The sequence below is a fragment of the Babylonia areolata genome, chromosome 18 (assembly GCF_041734735.1).
Source record: "Babylonia areolata isolate BAREFJ2019XMU chromosome 18, ASM4173473v1, whole genome shotgun sequence".
In the NCBI taxonomy this organism is placed as follows: Eukaryota; Metazoa; Mollusca; class Gastropoda; order Neogastropoda; family Buccinidae; genus Babylonia; species Babylonia areolata.
This window is the reverse complement of record NC_134893.1, coordinates 30562101-30580066: the sequence shown is the minus strand read 5'-3', so window position 1 is coordinate 30580066 and position 17966 is coordinate 30562101. Positions and strand designations below refer to the sequence as shown.

The 17966-nt window shown below is 42.4% G+C and overlaps 1 protein-coding gene across 3 annotated transcripts in view; it reads left to right on the top strand.

Annotated features, from left to right (window-relative positions):
• Nucleotides 1-17966, top strand: part of LOC143292651 (sodium/calcium exchanger Calx-like) — a 108015-nt gene that overhangs the window by 27639 nt on the left and 62410 nt on the right. For all 3 annotated transcript variants that reach the window (XM_076603144.1, XM_076603142.1, XM_076603143.1), the window contains exon 2: nt 6132-6245. The gene's annotated coding sequence lies outside the window, so the exon portion shown is untranslated. The remainder of the gene's footprint in view (nt 1-6131; nt 6246-17966) is intronic.

Genomic DNA, 17966 nt, shown 5'->3' with positions numbered 1-17966 from the left:
CTGCCTGTCTCTCTCTCTCTACATACCTTTCTTTCTCTATCCTCATTCTCTGTCCCCCTCTCCCTCCCCTCCTTTCTCCCTCCCTCTCCCACCCTGTCTCTCTCTGTCTCTCCCTCTCTCTCTCCCTCTCTCTCCCTCTCTCTCTCACCCTCTCTCTTTCTCTCTTTCCCTCTCTCTCTCCCTCTCTCTCTCCCTCACTCTCTTTCTCCCTCTGTCTCTCTCTCCACCTCTCTCTCTCCCAATCTCTCTCTCTCTCCCTCCCTCTCTCTCCCCCCTCTCTCTCTCTCCCTCTCCCTCTCTCTCCCACTCTCTCTCTCTCTCCCTCTCCCCTCCCTCTCTCTCCCTCTCCCTCTCTCTCCCTCCCCACTCTCTCTCTCTACCTCTCTGTGTGTGTATGTATCCCTCCTTTCCCTTATCCATCCCTTCCCCATCTCCCCCTTCTCCCTCTCTCTCCCTCCCCACTCTCTCTCTCTTTCTTTCTCTGTCTCCTTTCTCTCGTTCCCACTCCCCCCCCCTCTCTGTACCCCTCCTATCCATTATCCCTCCCTCCGCTATCTACTCTCTCTCTCTCTCTCTCTCTCTCTCTCTCTCTCTCTCTCTCTCTCTGTACCTTTCTGTCTGTATGTCTGTTTCTGTCTGTCTGTCTGTCTCTCTCTCTCCCTCTCACTTTCTCTCTCTCTCTCTGTCTCTCTCATTCTCTCTTGCTTTCTCCTACTCCCCCTCTCTCTCTTGCTGTCTCCTCCCTCTCTCTCTCTCTCCCCTCCCTCCTTTCTTCTCTCTCCCCCTCTCTCGAAATTCCTCCCTCCTTCTCCTCCTCTTCCTCCACCCCCCCCTCTCTCTCTCTCTCTTTTAATCTATCTCCCACCACCTTCCCCCCAACCCCTCCCCTCAACCCTTCTGTTTGTTTTTTTCCCTCCCTCTTTTTTCCCTCTTTTTTTCTTTCTCTCTGTCTCTCTCTCTTTTGTCTGTCTGTCTGTCTGTCTGTCTGTCTGTCTGTCTGTTTGTGCCTGTCCAATGTAGGGCTGATGAGAAGAAGTAGTTGACGTCCCATGTGTGTGTGTGTGTGAAGAGAAAAAGCGTGTTTAGCCACAGAGGCATTTGTTCCGCCACGGTTTGGCGTTTTTCTTTCTTTCTTTTTTTTTTCTTTTTTTTTTTTTTTTTGTTGTTGTTGTTGTCGTTGTTGTTGTTGTTGTTAAGGCGGAGCTGTTTTGGGGTTGTTGTTTTTTGGGGTTTTTTGTTTTTTGGTGTGTTTTTTTGTTGTTTTGTTTTGTGGTTGTTGTTGTGTGTGTGTATTTTTGTTTGTATGTGTGTGTGTGTGTATTTGTGTTTGTGTGGGTGTATATGTGTGTGTGTATGTGTGTGCGTGCGTGTGTGTGTGTGTGTGTGTGAGAGCGCGCGCGTGTGTGTGTGTATGTGTGTTTGTGTGTGCATGCATGCATGCATGTGTGTGTTTGTATGTATGTGTGTATGTGTGTGTGCATGCGTGTGTGTGTGTGTGTGTGTGTGTGTGTACGTGTGTGTGTGTGTGTGTGTGTGTATGAGAGAGAGAGAGAGAGAAGGAATGAGAAAGAACACGTCTAAGAGGGAAGTTGTTAGGGGATTGTGGAGGGGTGGAGGTTTCGAAAGACAAGCAGGAGAAGGGGTAGGGGGGGAGGGAAAGGAGGTGGGTGAGGGGGGGATGGAAGTGATGGAGGGACTCGGAGAGGCGTGAGGGGCAGGGGGTCAGGGGTTGGGGAGAATGAGGATGAGGGGGAGTGAGTGTGGTGGTGGTGCCTGGGATCACACTGTCTGAATGTCCGGGGTATTGATCATCTGTCACACAACTATGTGTCCAGCGCTGCTGCTGCTGCTGCTGCTGTTGTGTGCGATGTGGCCGGTGGCGAGTTTTGAATGCAGTGAAAGCTGTCCTCCCTGCTGTTGGTGTTGTTGTTGATGATTATATTGTTGATGATCCTATTGTTGTTGTTGTTGTTGTTGTTGTTCCTGTTGTTGTTGTTATTGTGTTGTTGATTATGTTGTTGTTGTTGTTGATTATGTTGTTGTTGTTGATGATCCTGTTGTTGGTGGTGGTGTTGTTGATTATGTTGTTGTTGTTGTTTATGTTGTTGTTGATTATGTTGTTGATCCTGTTGTTGTTGTTGTTGTTGTTGATTATGTTGTTGTTGTTGTTTATGTTGTTGATCCTGTTGTTGTTGTTGTTGTTGTTTTGATTATGTTGTTGTTGATCCTGTTGTTGTTGTTGTTGATTATCTTGTTGTTGTTGCTGCTGCTGCTGCTGTTGTTGTTGTTGCTCTTAATTATGTTGTTGTTGTTGGTGGGGGTGGTGGTGTTGATTATGTTGTTGTTGTTGTTGAACAACGATGATGATGATTATGTTGTTGTTGATCCTGTTGTTATTGTTTATGTTGTTGTTGTTGTTGATCCTGTTGTTGTTGATTATGTTGTTGTTGTAACCGTTCCTGTTGTTGTTGTTGTCGTTGTCGCTCTTCTTCTTCCTCCTCATCCTCTTCTTTCTTCTTCCTCCTCTTCTTCTTCTTCTTCTTCTTCTTTCTTCTTCTTCTTCTTCTTCTTCTTCTTCTGCTGCTGCTGCTGCTGCTGCTGTTGCTGTTTATCATTATTGTTGTTGTTAGTTTTAGTAGTAATAGTAGTAGTAGTCGTCGTAATTGTAGTCGTGGTTGTTTTAGTATTCTTGTTGTTATCAGCGTCACTACTTCTTCTTCTTCTTCTTCTTCTTCTTCTTCTTCTTCTTCGTCTTCTTCTTCTTGGTGTTTTTATTGTTTTCGTTGTGATGTTGTTGTTGTTCTAACCTTTTCTTTTCCTTGTTATTATCATTATTAATTATTATTATCGTTATAAATCTTCTTCTCCTTCTTCTTCTCCTCCTCTTCCCTCTTCTTCTTCTTCTTTTTTGTGCACATACGTCCTCTTTCTTTTTTTCTTTCGTTAGGAAGCGTGTGTGTTCTTTTGACAAAGATCTATGTGCGAAGAGAGAGGAAGAGAAAAAGACACAGACAGACAGACAGGCAGAGAGACAGACATACAGACAGAAAGAGAGAGGATCAATAAGCCGTCGTACGCCACAAATATAGAGACTCACAAACATGTTCCTTCGCCCCAACTGAAGTCAGCGGCTTAGCTTACGCTGGCAACTTTTCTTTCTTTGACAAATCCACAACGACAACACATCTAAACAAAGAAAGAAAGAGAAAAATAGATAGGGAGAGAGAAAGAAAAGAAGAAATGAAAGAGAGAAAGAAAGAAAGAAATACCAGAAAGAAAGAAAAGAAAGAACGAAAAAGAAATTCGCAAAGAAAGGTGCTATCTGGATTCTTTCCAAAGAAACTCACTTTCACGTGAAGTGGGTTACACGTGATCTATTTTCAACGTTGGAAAAGAGGTGCGCGCGCGCGAGAGAGAGAGAGAGAGGCGGTGTGTGTGTGTGTGTGTGTGTGTGTGTGTGTGTGTGTGTGTCACTGTCTATCGGTCGGTGTGTGTATCTGCGTGTGACTCAATGCTTGTATGTGTGTCTCTCTGTGTGCGTGTCTCTCAGCATGTATGACTCTGTGAGGGGGTGGGGGGTGGGGATGGTGGAGAGAGTGAGAGAATAATCATGTTCGCATGTGTACAGGTAGGGTGTATGTGGGGGTTGAAGTGGGTGAGGGAGGTGGAGGTGTTGACAGGTCTGGAAAGAGAAAACAAAAACAAAATAGAGAGATTTACGAAGTGACTGCTGCTGCAATTGCTGCGTGATGAATACTCACATACCTGCGGATGCAGACTACAGGAAAAGAAGAAGAAGAAGAAAAAACAAAAAACAATGATACAGTGAATGCCTCTTGTACACTGAGAACGTTGAAAAAGAAGAAGAGGAGGAGGAGGAAAAGAAGAAGATCGAAATCTGCATTACCTCCACTAAGTTATCCAAAGGAAATCTTGTACCTGTGCACGAGTCTACCTTGTGAGAGAGACAGGAGGGGTGTGTGGGGGGGGGGGGGGGGCGAGAAGAGAGAGAGAGACTGTGTCTTAGATTTACATTGCTCCTGATATAGACATTGCCCTGGTGACCTATCTATTGTCTCTTCTTCTTCCTCTTCTTCTTCCTCTTCGTCTTCTTCTGCTTCTACTTCTTCTTCTTCGTCTTCTTCTTCTGCTGCTTCTGCTTCTTCTTCTTCCTCCTCTTCTTCTTCTTCTGCTTCTTCTTCTTCTTCTTCTACTTCTGCTTCTTCTTCTTCGTCTTCTTCTGCTTCTGCTTCTGCTACTTCCTCTTCGTCGTCTTCTTCTTCTTCTTCTCTTCTCTTCTATTCTCCTTCTTGTGTGTACATGAAAAATAGATTATAAGTGTTTTCTCTTGTCATAAGTTTAAAAAAAAAAAAAAAAAAGTAGGAGAAAACTGATAACAAATACGGTTTTTATTGCGAAAACAGTATCAGTATCAGTATTAGTAGCTCAAGGAGGCGTCACTGCGTTCGGTCAAATCCATATACGCTACACCACATCTGCCAAGCAGATGCCTGACCAGCAGCGTTACCCAACCCGCTTAGTCAGGCCTTGAGAAAAAAAATAATAGATAAATAATAAAAATAAAATAAAATATAAAATAACATTTTTTTTAAATACATAAAAATATAATAAAATAAATAAATGAATATTTTTTTTTTAAATAATGATAAGATGATAATAATAAGATAAAATGAAATAACATAAATATTTTTTTAATAAAATAAAATATATAAATATATAAAACAGTAAATGAATGAATGAGTAAATATATAAAAGATTAATAATATCAAAAGAACGAACAAATGAACGAATGAACAGATGAATGCTATCATATAAGATTAAAAAACAAAAGCGATCAGTAAATAAATTCAATGAAATCAATCTGATCAAAACTGATAAAATTCTAATGAATGAAAGAGAAGGTACATACAGAGGTAGATAGATAAGCATTTAGATAACTAATGGAATTAATGAAAATAGAAAAAAATGAAAATGAAAAACGTATTGCAAGAATAGATAGATAGATAGACGGGCAGATGCATACATACATACCTACATACATACATACATACATACATACATACATACATATATATATACATACATACATAATCAGATGAAATTCAGAAGTGAACGCAACCAGTAAAGCAGTTCAATCAACCAACAGATCAATTTCACACAGAGATCTATTCCCCAGTCCACAAAATAGAAAAATACGTGGGGCAACCTCCAGACCAAGCAAAGAGCGATCACTCGAATTCCAACATTCGTCTCTCCACCCCTTCACACCCCACCCTTTCCCAACCCCAACCCCTCCTCTACCCATGACATAATCCCTGAAAAAAAAATTAAGTATATATATATATATATATATATATATATATATATATATATATTATATGACTAGAGAGAGAGAGAGAGAGAGAGAGAGAGATCATGAATATGCACAACTGAATGAAAAGTCGAGTGATTGGTGGATAAAAATAGAATCTCAGGTTAGTGACCCACTGTCGGACACACAAGAGCTTCTTTCAGTGTTACGCTTCAATGTTCTTCGGAGTGTGATGGGTTTTAGGGGGGGTTTGGGTTTTTTTCCTTTAAGATTGATCGCTTGCTTCTTGATCGATGGATTATGGTAGTGAGACAGTCTGAGCATAGGCTTAGGATAGAACCCTTCCCCACTCCCCCCCCCCTTCCACCTTACACCTCCCCTCCACAACCCACTTCCTGCTTTCCCCCATATATGTATGTATATATATATATATATATATATATGTGTGTGTGTGTGTGTGTGTGTGTGTGTGTGTGTGTAAATATCTATATCAATCTGTCTTGATTTATATCTCGCTCTCTGTCTCTGTCTGTCTGTCTCTCTCTCTCTGCATTTTGTGTGTGTGTGTGTGTGTGTGTGTGTGTGTGTGTGTGTGTGCAAACAGCTACATATATCTTCGCTTATATCTCCCTCTCTGTCTTTGTCTGCCTCTCTCTCTCTCTCTCTCTCTCTCTCTCTCTCTCTCTCTCTCTCTCTCTCTCTCTCTGTTTGTGTGTGTGTGTTCTTCTTCCTCTTCTTCTTCTTCTTCGTCTTCTTCTTCTTCTTACATGAATGATTATGTTTGTATATCAATCACCAGGTCATTGTCGGATTCGAACCGTGGACCCTCCAACTCTTCCTGTTGCCGGTTGCAGTAGCCACGGGGTCGCCTCCGCCGTGCCAGTGAAGTGGTGGTAGTGGTGGACTTTACTATGTGAGTAGATGACGTGTCCTGTATTGTATTGTATTGTATTGCATCGCATTGAATTGCATTGCATTTCATTGCAGTGTATTGAATTGTATTGCAGTGCAGTGTATTGTATTGCATTGCAGTGTATTGTATTGTTTTGTATTGCAGTGGAGTGCAGTGCAGTGCAGTGTATTGCATTGCATTGCACTGCATTGCGGTGTAGTGTAGTGTAGTGTAGTGTAGTGTAGTGTATTACATTGTGTTGTATTGTATTGATTCTTTGTCACAACATATTTCTCTGTCTGAAATTCGGACTGCTGTGTCGGTGACCCGGAGAGAGCGTATCACAACGCAGCGCTTTTTTGTTCTTTTTTGACTCACTTGTGTAAACAAAGTGAGTCTATGTTTTAACCCGGTGTTCGGTTGTCTGTGTGTGTGTGTGTGTGTGTGTCCGTGTGTCTGTGTGTCCGTGGTAAACTTTAACATTGACATTTTCTCTGCAAATTCTTTGTCAGTTGACACCAAATTTGGCATAAAAATAGGAAAAATTCAGTTCTTTCCAGTCATCTTGTTTTTAAAAAAATATTGCACCTCTGGGATGGGCACAAAAATGTTTTTTTTAAAAGAAGCCTAATTATATGCAAACTGCATTTACTGTTATATTTATATTTTTTGTATTCTCTAAACTTGGCACTTTGACCTCTTATTCTGACACAACAACAAGAGGAGTCATTATTATCATTTTTTGTTCAAACAGGAACTTCTTTTGCTAAGCATGGAATTTTTATTTATTTTGCAAACGTTTTGGTGCAGATAGTAACAAAGGGAAATTACTCTGTAATTAATGCTAGGGGACTTAATTTATCACAAGTGAGTCTTGAAGGCCTTGCCTCTCTTGTTTTTTATTGTAAGCGTATTTTGTTCTACAATCAAAGTGGACTTTCCTACAGAATTTTGCCAGGAACAGCAGCTCTTGTTGCCGTTGGTTCTTTAACGTGCTTTTAATTAGGAGCATGCTGACCGTGGGACTTCTGTTTATCGTCCTGAGCCGAAGGACTAGATGTGTCCTCCAGATCACCACACAAAGTTTAGTGGAGGGATTGTTTGAGATGAAAGGGGGAGGGGTGGTTTACATTCCTCGCCCGTATATAAATAGAATTAATTAACTAATTAATTTCATTTCCTCGGATAATAGAATAAGCAACAATGCTTCTTTTTTTTTCATCCAGCCCCCAAAAGGAAAACAAAATGGGTAGAAATATAAACAAATAAATTGCAAATAGCATCACATGACATCAAACGAGAAAGGAAAAAAAAAAAACTCAAAGCATCACATTCATTACAAATCATGTATAAAGGACTACATGGAAATTGTACTCATAAACGCAAACACACTCTTTAGAATAACGTATAAGCGAAGAAATATAGAGAAAATAAGGGCAGACAGACTGACCAACAGAGACACAGAGGGAGGGAGGGAGAAAGACGTCTTTGAGAACAGTACCATCATATGAATTTCATAATTCATAGACAGAAACAGCAACATTTCCCATCAGATACTTCATTTCTGTATAGAATTAGCAAAGCTTTCCATCAGATAGTCATGATGCCTTTTTTTTTCGAAAACATTGAGACTTGTATGAACAGTGATACTAGGTAAGATGTTTTTTCCAGAGACATCCACCAGAGTAAGTGAGACTAGATTTGAATAAATCAAGTCTAGGCAGCGGTACCATGATGTTGTTGATGTCGCGGATCGTACTTGTAACGAATCGTTGTTTTAGACATGGAGGAGTAAAACCAGATAGATAGATAGATGGATAGATAGATGGCTGCATGGATGGATAGATGGATAGATAGATAGATGGATAGATAGATGGCTGCATGGATGGATAGATGGATAGATAGATAGATGGATAGATAGATGGCTGGATGGATGGATAGATAGACAGATAGATAGACGGGACTCGAACTTGTGGACACTTGCTTGTTTGTCGGGAGCATGACCACTGGGCCACTGTTCCTTCTGATGTTGGATGTTGAAGTCGATGTTGATGTTGATGTTGATGTCGCTGTGTTGTTGTGCTGCACTCGTGTGGCATAGAGAGTGTGCACTGAATGAATGAATGGATCAATCGATCCGTGGATCAACCAGTTAACCGATCATTTTGTCAGTCTGTCCATCTGTCTGTCTTTCTGTCTGTATATTTGTCTGTCTTTTTATCTGTCTGTCCGTCTGTCTGTCCATCTGTAGTTCTATCTATATGTCTGTCTATCTATCTATCAATCTATGTGTCTATCTATCTATCTATCCATCTATATATATATATATATATATATATATATATATATCTGTCTGTCTGTCCATCTATCTATCTATCTGTCTGTCTGTCTGTCTGTTTGTCAATAACAAGAACACCAGAGAAAGCTCAAAAACAAACACGAATGAACAAAGAGGGAAATTATTTCGTTTGTTCGTTTAGTTTTCAGAATGTTTTGTTTAAACATGTTCATTAAAGACATTTCACAACATTATATCGGGTGTCCCAAAAAAAAGTGAACCGCTTTTTGACAAGTACTTTCTCAGCGACAGAGAAACTGAATTCATTGAAAAGTTTCACACAGTAACCTTAGGGTATCATCAACAAGTCTGCAAAATATTTAAAAGTTCGGACGCAAATTATGCGAGTATTGTCAAATTCAAAACAGCATGTCAAGAAGAAGACTGCGCATAGATTAGGAGGAAAATCCTATGTCAGATCACCAACTCAGGTATTTGGGCGCGAGCATGTTTGTATACATGTGTGAATGTATTGTCAACGTCCATGACTTAAAGTGAGTGAGAAACGAAGTCAGGCAAGCCATTGAATCCTACGACAATCCCCTGATAATTATCATCATCATCATCATCAACATCATCATCATCATAATCATAATTTGTATTTGTGTTTCTTTTTATCACAACATATTTTTCTGTGTGAAATTCGGGCTGCTCTCCCCAGGGAGAGCGCGTTGCTACACTACAGCGCCACCCTGTTTCTTTTTCTTTTTTGTATTTTTTCCTGCGTGCAGTTTTATTTGTTTTTCCTATGGAAGTGGATTTTTCTACAGAATTTTGCCAGGAACAACCCTTTTGTTGTGGTGGGTTCTTTTACCTGCGCAAAGTGCATGCTGCACACAGGACCTCGGTTTATCGTCTTATCCGAATGACTAGCGTCCAGACCACCACTCAAAGTCTAGTGGAGGGGGAGAAAATATCGGCGGCTGAGCAGTGATTCGAACCAGCGCGCTCAGATTATCTCGCTTCCTAGGCGGACGCATTACCTCTAGACCATCACTCCATAAGCATAATAAACCTAGCAATGATAATTAGAAGAAGAAGAATGTATTTTTTTATATCTCATATAGCGCCTTTCAACGCTCAAGGCGCTTTATGCTAGCTGCAAAAAGTAATACGAAAGATACATTAATATGGTTTGATTTTTAACACACACAAAAAGAGATAACAAGTAACAACCACAGCTGAGAGACGGCAAACTGAAATGGTATGGGCGCGGCAAGCGATTAGCAGGGCTTGCCAAGACGATCCTTGCAAGGCACAGTGCGAGGAGGGAGAAGGGGAAGGCTGAGGCAGGCAGAGAAAATGAGATGGGAAGGACAACACTTCCCAGAATGGACGTACAGCACACACACATACACACACACACACACACACACACACACACACACACACACACACACACACACACACACACACAGAGAGAGAAATGAAGGGAACTGGTGGCCAGGTCATCAGTGGTGCTCCTTCGGTCGGAAACTACAGGGAAGAAAAGAAGATGAGTGTGTGAATGTATTCTGTGGTGTCCATTTGCATTTTGATCAGGAATCGTCTGATGCCTATCGGAGCCTTAATGTGAAACCTTGCGTCTAGGAGTGCCCTACAGAACTGTTTTCTGTTTTGTTGGTTTTACTATAAAAAAAAGAAAAAAGAAAAAGAAAACAAATCTGCTTTCTTTTCTCTCTTTATCGCGAACACACACACACACACACACACACACACACACACACGCACGCACGCACGCACGCACGCACGCACACACACACACACACACACACACACACACACACACACACACACACACGACATTGAGAGAGATAGCTTCGAGAGAAAGAAGATTGAGAGAGGCTTTAGTTTGGTGACTCGGGGGAAGAGAGAGAGAGGGAGTGTGTTTGAGAGGTGGTGGTTGCGGTGTGGGGAGGAGGGGTTTGAGGAGGAGGGGTGGGGGTGAAAGGTGTTTGGAGAGAGCTGGACATAGACTCGTGTGACAACTATGTAAGTGGGCGTGGGTGGAGGGAGGATTGGAAGGATGGGTGGAGGGGGGGGGGGGTCAGGAGTGGGAGGGGCGATATTTGCTTCGTCGATATTTGCTTTGGCTGGCACATGACTGGCTGTGTGAGTGTGAGTGGAGGAATCGCTTTGTGTTGGAACTCTGTGTGTGTGTGTGTGTGTGTGTGTGTGTGTGTGTGTGTGTGTGTGTGTGTGTGTGTGTGTGTGTGTGTGTTATGTGCGTGTGACCTTGGGTGTGACCCTGTGAGTGTGTGTGTGTGTGTGTGACTGTCACTGTGTGGTGGTGGTGGTGGTGGTGTGTGTGTGTGTGTGTGTGTGTGTGTGTGTGTGAGTGCCTCTGTGTGTGTATATGTGCATGTGACCTGTGTGTGACCCTGTGTGTGTGTGTGTGTGTGTGTGTGTGTGTGTGTGTGTGTGTGTGTGAGCAATCAAATAAACCTGTCCCATGTTGAAGAAAGGAATCACATGGGTGTGCTTAATTCATTGTAGCGACAGTGTTCTTGCTCTGCGTTTGTGTGTGTGTGCGCGTGGTTTTCTGTTGAGGATTTCGGTTGTAACAACTTTTGCAGGTAGTGTGTGTGTGTGTGTGTGCGCGCGCGCGCGTGCGTGCGTACGTGTGTGTTTGTGTTTGTCTGTCTGTCTGCCTGTTTGTGTGTGTGTTCGTTCTTTGGTTTAGCGTCTTTTCACTATCAGTGATATTAGACATTAAAAAAAAGGGGGGAGGATGGGGGGGGGCAGGGAAGAGGAAAACAGAAAAAAGGGAAACTAGAAAACTACCGTAAAATGCATAACTAACATGTAATTACATTTAACAGTAACAATTCAATAATAATAATGATAATAACCAGAAACCATTAACACAATTCTGAAGTGCATTAAAGGAATGTAGAAATAGGGCTATGAACTAATGCCTGTGAAAGTTCGACCATAAGAACCTCGTCAGAAATAACTTTACAAAAATCATCTGCAGAATTATTATTCTCTTTGAAATACTTGGGCAAGAAGGTACGTAACTGCTGACAGTGAAACAAACAATGATGCAAGCTGAACTGCTTACCACAGATGCATGTAACATTTTTGCTATACTTTATCTTCAGCGCATCAAGTTTTATACGGAAGAAAGTAGAGGTTATTAATCTTGTATAGCAAACTGATGGATTCGGTATCTTTTCTTTAATAATATTCTCGGGGAATAATGTTCCTTTATGTTTTAAAAACTTTAACTTCCATCGGTTATGAAATCGACCCCATGCTGATTTTTCTAACAAAGTGTATGTCTCCTTTACGGAAAGACGGACATGTATTTTTGTCGATTTTTCTTAATCTTGTGCTCCTCTTTTAGCTGCTTTATCAGCAGTTTCATTGCCAGTAATGCCCACATGAGAAGGCACCCAACAAAAACTGACCTCAGTCCCTTTAATCCTTAAACAATGTACCAAATGATTTGCCTCAATAACTAAGTCAGGTCTTGTTTCAAGGCTGAATAAAATTCTAGAGCATAAAGTACTGATTTGGAATCAAAAAAAAGATTGCTATTTTCGAGAAAACTATTTGATGGCTCACTAAGTAGTTCAGAGCTTGTATAATAGCAGTCAGCTCATTAGCTCAGCAGTGAATATGGAAAGATGTGTGTGTGTGTGTGTGTGTGTGTGTGTGTGTGTGTGTGTGCCTGTGTCAGCTTGTGTGCGTGCGTACGTTCGTGTTTATGTGTATGTGACTGTATGTATGCCTGCGCGCGCGAGCGTGTGTGAGTGTGTGTGTGTGTTACTGTCTGTGTTGTCTGTGTGCGTACGTACCTTCGTGTGTATATGTATGTGTCTGTATGTGTGTATGCGTGTGTGTGTGTGTGTGTGTGTGTGTGTGTGTGTTATCATGTGTATTTATGTCAGCACGTACGTGTCTGTTGGTATCTGTGCCAGCATCTCGATCTTTCTCTCTCTCTTTCTCTCTCTCTCTCTCTCTCTCTCTCTCTCTCTCTGTCCCTCTCTCTCTCTCTCTCTGTGTCTCACTCTCTCTCTCTCTCTCTGTCCCTCTCTCTCTCTGTCTCACTCTCTCTCTCTGTCCCTCTCTCTCTCTCTCTCTCTCTCTCTCTCTCTGTCCCTCTCTCTCTCTGTCTCACTCTCTCTCCGTCACTGTCTCTCTGTCACAGTCTCTCTCTACCTCTCTCTCTGTCTCTCTATCTCTCTCTCTCAAACCAACACACAGACGAGAGAGAGCGCACACACACACACACACACACACACACACACACACACACACACACACACACACACAGAACGCCGTGTTTGACCACACGGACAGACAGAACGGTCGGACCGTCTGTGTGTCCAGCCCGTTGGAACTTTGCTCATTCGCCCGTATGACAACCACACCACCCCCTGTCTGCCGGGTGTTGTAGGAAATGGCATATTCCCTCCGGGGTGGGTGGGGACGGGGCAGGGTGTAGGGGAGGGAACCCAGGGAAACGCTGTGTGGAATTTCTCCGCTGTGAGAGGGAGGGAGGGCGGCACGTCAGAATTATGGTTGAGTGAGTGATCAGTTCGTGCCCAGCATTGCTGGTGACCAGTCAGTCCATCATTACGACGGACTTCATAGCCTGGTATCATTCTAGAAGTTGATGCCTGTTGTTGGTGGTGTTTTTTTTTGTTGTTGTTGTTGTTGTTTTTTTTGTTTGTTTGTTTGTTTTGTGTGTGTGTGTGTGTGTGTGTGTGTGGTTGTTGTTCTTGTTCTTGTTCTTGTTCTTGTTTTAATTTCTTCAGTTTGAATTGATTTCAGATTATCTTCAGCTTTAAATCCCCATTGGAAGACCTGTTGTATGACATCGCAATACGTTCTCTGTGTCGCTGGATGTTTCTTCTTATATATATACACGGGGTCTTTTGTGAAGGATTGTGACTCTCAAACTAGGAGGCAACATTGAACTGGCTCTTAGTGCTGCTGCATTCTTGGGGGGTGGGGGGGGAGCAGTTGGCCTTTGGGAAGCATCTCCAACGCCGACTGTCCTAAAAACCCTCTTGGCCGAGAGAGTGGGCAATGTAACTTTGGGCAAGACATCCTCCCACGACAATCAAACTCTAGACTAGATAGTCGGGACAGCAGTCACCTTCTCTGCAGTTCTGATGGTCTTCGTCGGACAGACTGACGGGGTGCAAGGGGTGCTTGCTGAGAGTCAGGCAGGACTGTGTCCTGCAGCCAATAAAATGGTACGGTGCCGGAGTTGACAAAGGTCGCTCCAACCCTCGTACCCCGTCGCCGCGCGAGCAGGACCTAATTTATAGGAATGTTTTTTTCCCCAGGGCTCGATAGAAGAAAGAGTATTGCAAAGACCCGTACGTACAAACCATTCAACAGTAGTGCAGGCATTGTGATTTTATATCGTTACACTTTTTTTTTTTCAGGCTCAGTTTTGATAACACAACACCGAAGCGGCGCTGGTGATGTTTTTGTTAAGTGTTTGACATATTTAATTTTCAGTTTTAATTTGATTGTATGTGAATAGATATATATGTTATTATTATGATTCCACCATCTCTCCGTCCACCCCTACCCCGCTCCACACTTTCATATATTTTATTTATCGGTTTTTGTTGTGTGTTTTTTTGTTTGTTTGTTTTTTTACTAATTGCGTCGGGAGACTGGTATATGCATTAAAGTGTGTGCGTGCGTGTGTGGGTGTGAGTGTGTGTGTATACGCGTGCGTACGTACGTGTGTGTATGCTTCAGTGTGTGTGTGTGTGTGTGTTTGCGTGTGTGTAAGCGTCATTGTGTGTGTGTGTGCTGGGTAATAGTGTGCAATGGATGAGTGAATGGAAAACAAAACACCACAACAATGTCCTGTGTTTTTCAGCACTGATGCAAAACACGAAACATCTCTTTGTCTCTTTCTCTTAGCCACGACCTTTACGGCTTGACATAGTTGTGAGTTGTGGGGAGATGGGAGTGGGGGGTGGGGTGGTGTCGGAGGGGGTTGGTGATGGTCAGCGATGCGGGAACTGGAATGATGATGTTGGTGGTGGCGGTGTTGGTGGTGGTGGTGGTGGCGGTGGTGGTTGTGGTTGTGGTGATGACGGTGGAGGTGGTCGTCAGCGATTCGGGAATGGGATGATGGCGTTTGAGGCTGGAGGTGGTGGTCGTTGTGATGGTACAAAGGGGAGCAACTTAGCTGTCATCACACAGGAGTGGTAGGAGGGTGAGTCGGGCGGGGGAGGGGGGGGCTGGTGAGGGTGGGTGGGGATGCTGGTGACGGTGGGGGGTGCGGGAGAAGGGGGAGAAAGGGGAAGGACAATAACCAAGTGGTAGCTCTCTGTGTGTGTGTGTGTGTGTGTGTGTGTGTGTGTGTGTGTGTGTGTGTGTGCGTGTGTGTGTGATCAATACCTGTGTAGTAGTGAGTGAGTGCTCGCACGTGCCGTGCGCGCGTCTTTGTGTGTGTTTGTGTGTGTGTGTGTGTGTGTGTGTGTTTGTTTGTTTCTGTTGGCAACACATGGGCGGCATCCGATTGTGCTTGTCAGATTGAATTGGCAAATACATGCATTTATAAGAGAGTCAGACAGAGAGATGAGATAGAAGAGAGAGATAATACTTTCTCCAACTGTGGACTAGCAGAGAGAGAGAGAGAGAGAGAGAGATCTAATGAACACACACACACACACATCAAACAAACAAACAAACTGTAGCCTCTGTGGTTAAAACAAACATATCAATTGTCATATTCTTTTTTCTAGAACTTTGACATTTTCTATCAAAAAAGATATACGGATTGCGGAGGTGAAGGATTTCAGTTCCAAGATTTTTTGTTTGTTTCTTTCTTTCTTTCTTTTTCTTTTCTTTTCTTTTCTTTCCTTCCTTTTTTCCAGAAAGAAGCAGGGGCCCTGAAAACAAGATTCTTGGGTTCTGTAATAATATTATAATAACAACCATCTACCTGAATATCTAGTGATCAGCCCCATCCACATGTAATATGCAGCTTCTGTTCAAACGTGTGTGTGTGTGTGTCTAAGTGTGTGCAGTGCGTGCATGCGTGAGTATACACAAGTTTTTATATTGATATGCACTTGTATGTATCTTATTTCTACTCTATCTGTGTTTGTGTATGATTTTCGATTTATGTTCGTACCTTGTTATGTACTATCTCCCCAATATTCCTTGTGACCCTGGTACACGTGGTAATAAAGGCATATTCTATTCTATTCTATATTCATGTAAACGTCTTTTTTGTGACGCTGTCCGAAAACAGGACCCACGTACAGACAGGCCTAATGCAGCTATCAGCACTGTCATTTGTGTTTTATTGCCCGTATTAGTGACTTTCTCGCAAGGCCCGAGCAGCATCCACTGCCACGACAGCACCGACTCACTTGTGTCCCTCATTTGGGCAAGTCTTCAGAGCCCAGATTGGCCTCACCAGTCGCCTTCGGACCTACAGCCACCCCGATCTTCCATCTGACTTTCGAAGCCATGGTCATCTTTGAATCCGAATGACGAACATCATCACATTAGTTTCTTGAAGTGTGTACCATTTTTATGTGCACCCTCAGGTTTTCTTTCAAAAAAAAAGTCTTGTTTTTTTTTGTTTGTTTTTTGCTTTTTTTGCCCTGGGACGTTTAGTGCTGTTTCTTTCATTTTTAGGTAATAAATTGTCATAACACTGTTCATTCATGAGCAGTGCATCATTCGTTTAAGTTCGAAGTTTTACTAACTCAACCACCCAGTGATCTGGTAAGAGACGGAGAAAACAGGTAACAAGAAACTTATATATATATATATATAGAGAGAGAGAGAGAGAGAGAGAGAGAGAGAGAGTTGTTGATATATTTTTGCCTTTTTTTATCGCCTGTTTGATCTTCATTGATAAATATGTGGATAACGCCCGTTACGCTTTTTGCTAGCGTCTTTGCTGGTAGTTTATGATCTGAATCTTAAACGTTTTGTACCTCCAGTTCTTTAGTTTTTCTCTCTATCGATCTTTTCATGTGTGTAGAACATATCAAAGTTACAAATCATTGAGACGGAAAATCTAGTAACGTTGTGAAATTTGTCCAAAATTTGTTTAAACACCCAGTAATTGATATACACAGTATAAATATTATATCGCTGGTGTACTTTTCTCGTACCGCTTCTGTGTGGAATAAACAAACACTCTCACTCGTATACACGAACACGGTCTCTCACGCTTGCTCTCTCTCTCTAAAATTTTTTTTAATTTTTTAAGTCTTTCAAAAACAACGTTTTCGGAATGAATTAAGCGCTTATAGTTTTTAGAGGCGTTTGATTGGCTGAGAGCGGGTGGGCCCGTCTTTTCACTGTTAGCCGCGCGAAATTTGGCCAAGCAGAGCAAACCAATAGGCCTAGTTTGCATCAGTTTGACATGGTAAGTATATGTAACACCAAACATGGAGTATAATACAAACTCCTCCTTTTCATTTTGTCTGTTTTGTTGTTGTTATTTGTTGTTGTTTGTGTGTGTGTGTGTGTGTGTGTGTGTGTGTGTGTGTGTGTGTGTGTGTGTGTGTGTTTATAATAAAGTCATGTTGCATGCACATCTCTCTTTTCCCGGTGAGTTTTTAAGGTGCCAAGCTGATAGTGCTTCATTCATATTAATTTTGTTCATACTGTGCCCAAACGGCCCGCAGACGTTGATCTGTGGTCAAGGTCCTGTCTTCCATGTTAAGTGTTCAGTCATTGTCAGAACCCTGCGCTATGTTCTGACTGCACGTGCAGAGAAACCTCAGTGTGGCTTCCTAATCGGTGTCGTTAAGAACAAAGACATGCATGCACAGCACGTAAGAACTCGTTCAGTCATTGCACCGGGAGGTCGAGGGAGAGTGGGGTGTGTGGTGGAATTGCTGTCCCTGAATATATATAGCAGCAGAAGAATGTTGAGGAGGAGAGGAGGAGGAGGGGGACGACGATGACAACAACATCATCACCAACAACAACTTTAGGTTCCTAGTCAGTGAGAAGAAAAAGGGTGTCTTCCTCAACAGCTGACGTGCATTCACTCAATACAAATTATATACTACATACCGTGCAGTGCCTGAAGCTATCAAAAGTAATTAAATACGCGAACGGAGGGCCCGACAATGTGCAACAAATGGAAATCAGTGTCGGTGTACCGGTTTTAACAAAAAAGCGCTCAGCTGTTCAGGGTTTGTTTTATGTTGTGGTGAAGTTTCGTGCAGCCAGGGTGAGTACATTTTGTTGAACCACAGGTGGCGACATCTGTCGTTGATTTCTTTTTCTTTCTTTTTTTTAATAATAATCTCGGCGATCCGAATGACTCACTCGATTAGTTGTCAGTAAAATATATATATATAGAGAGAGAGAGAGAGAGAGAGAGAGAGACAGACAGACAGACAGACAGACAGACAGAGATTTAAAGAAAAAGCTTTATTTTTATG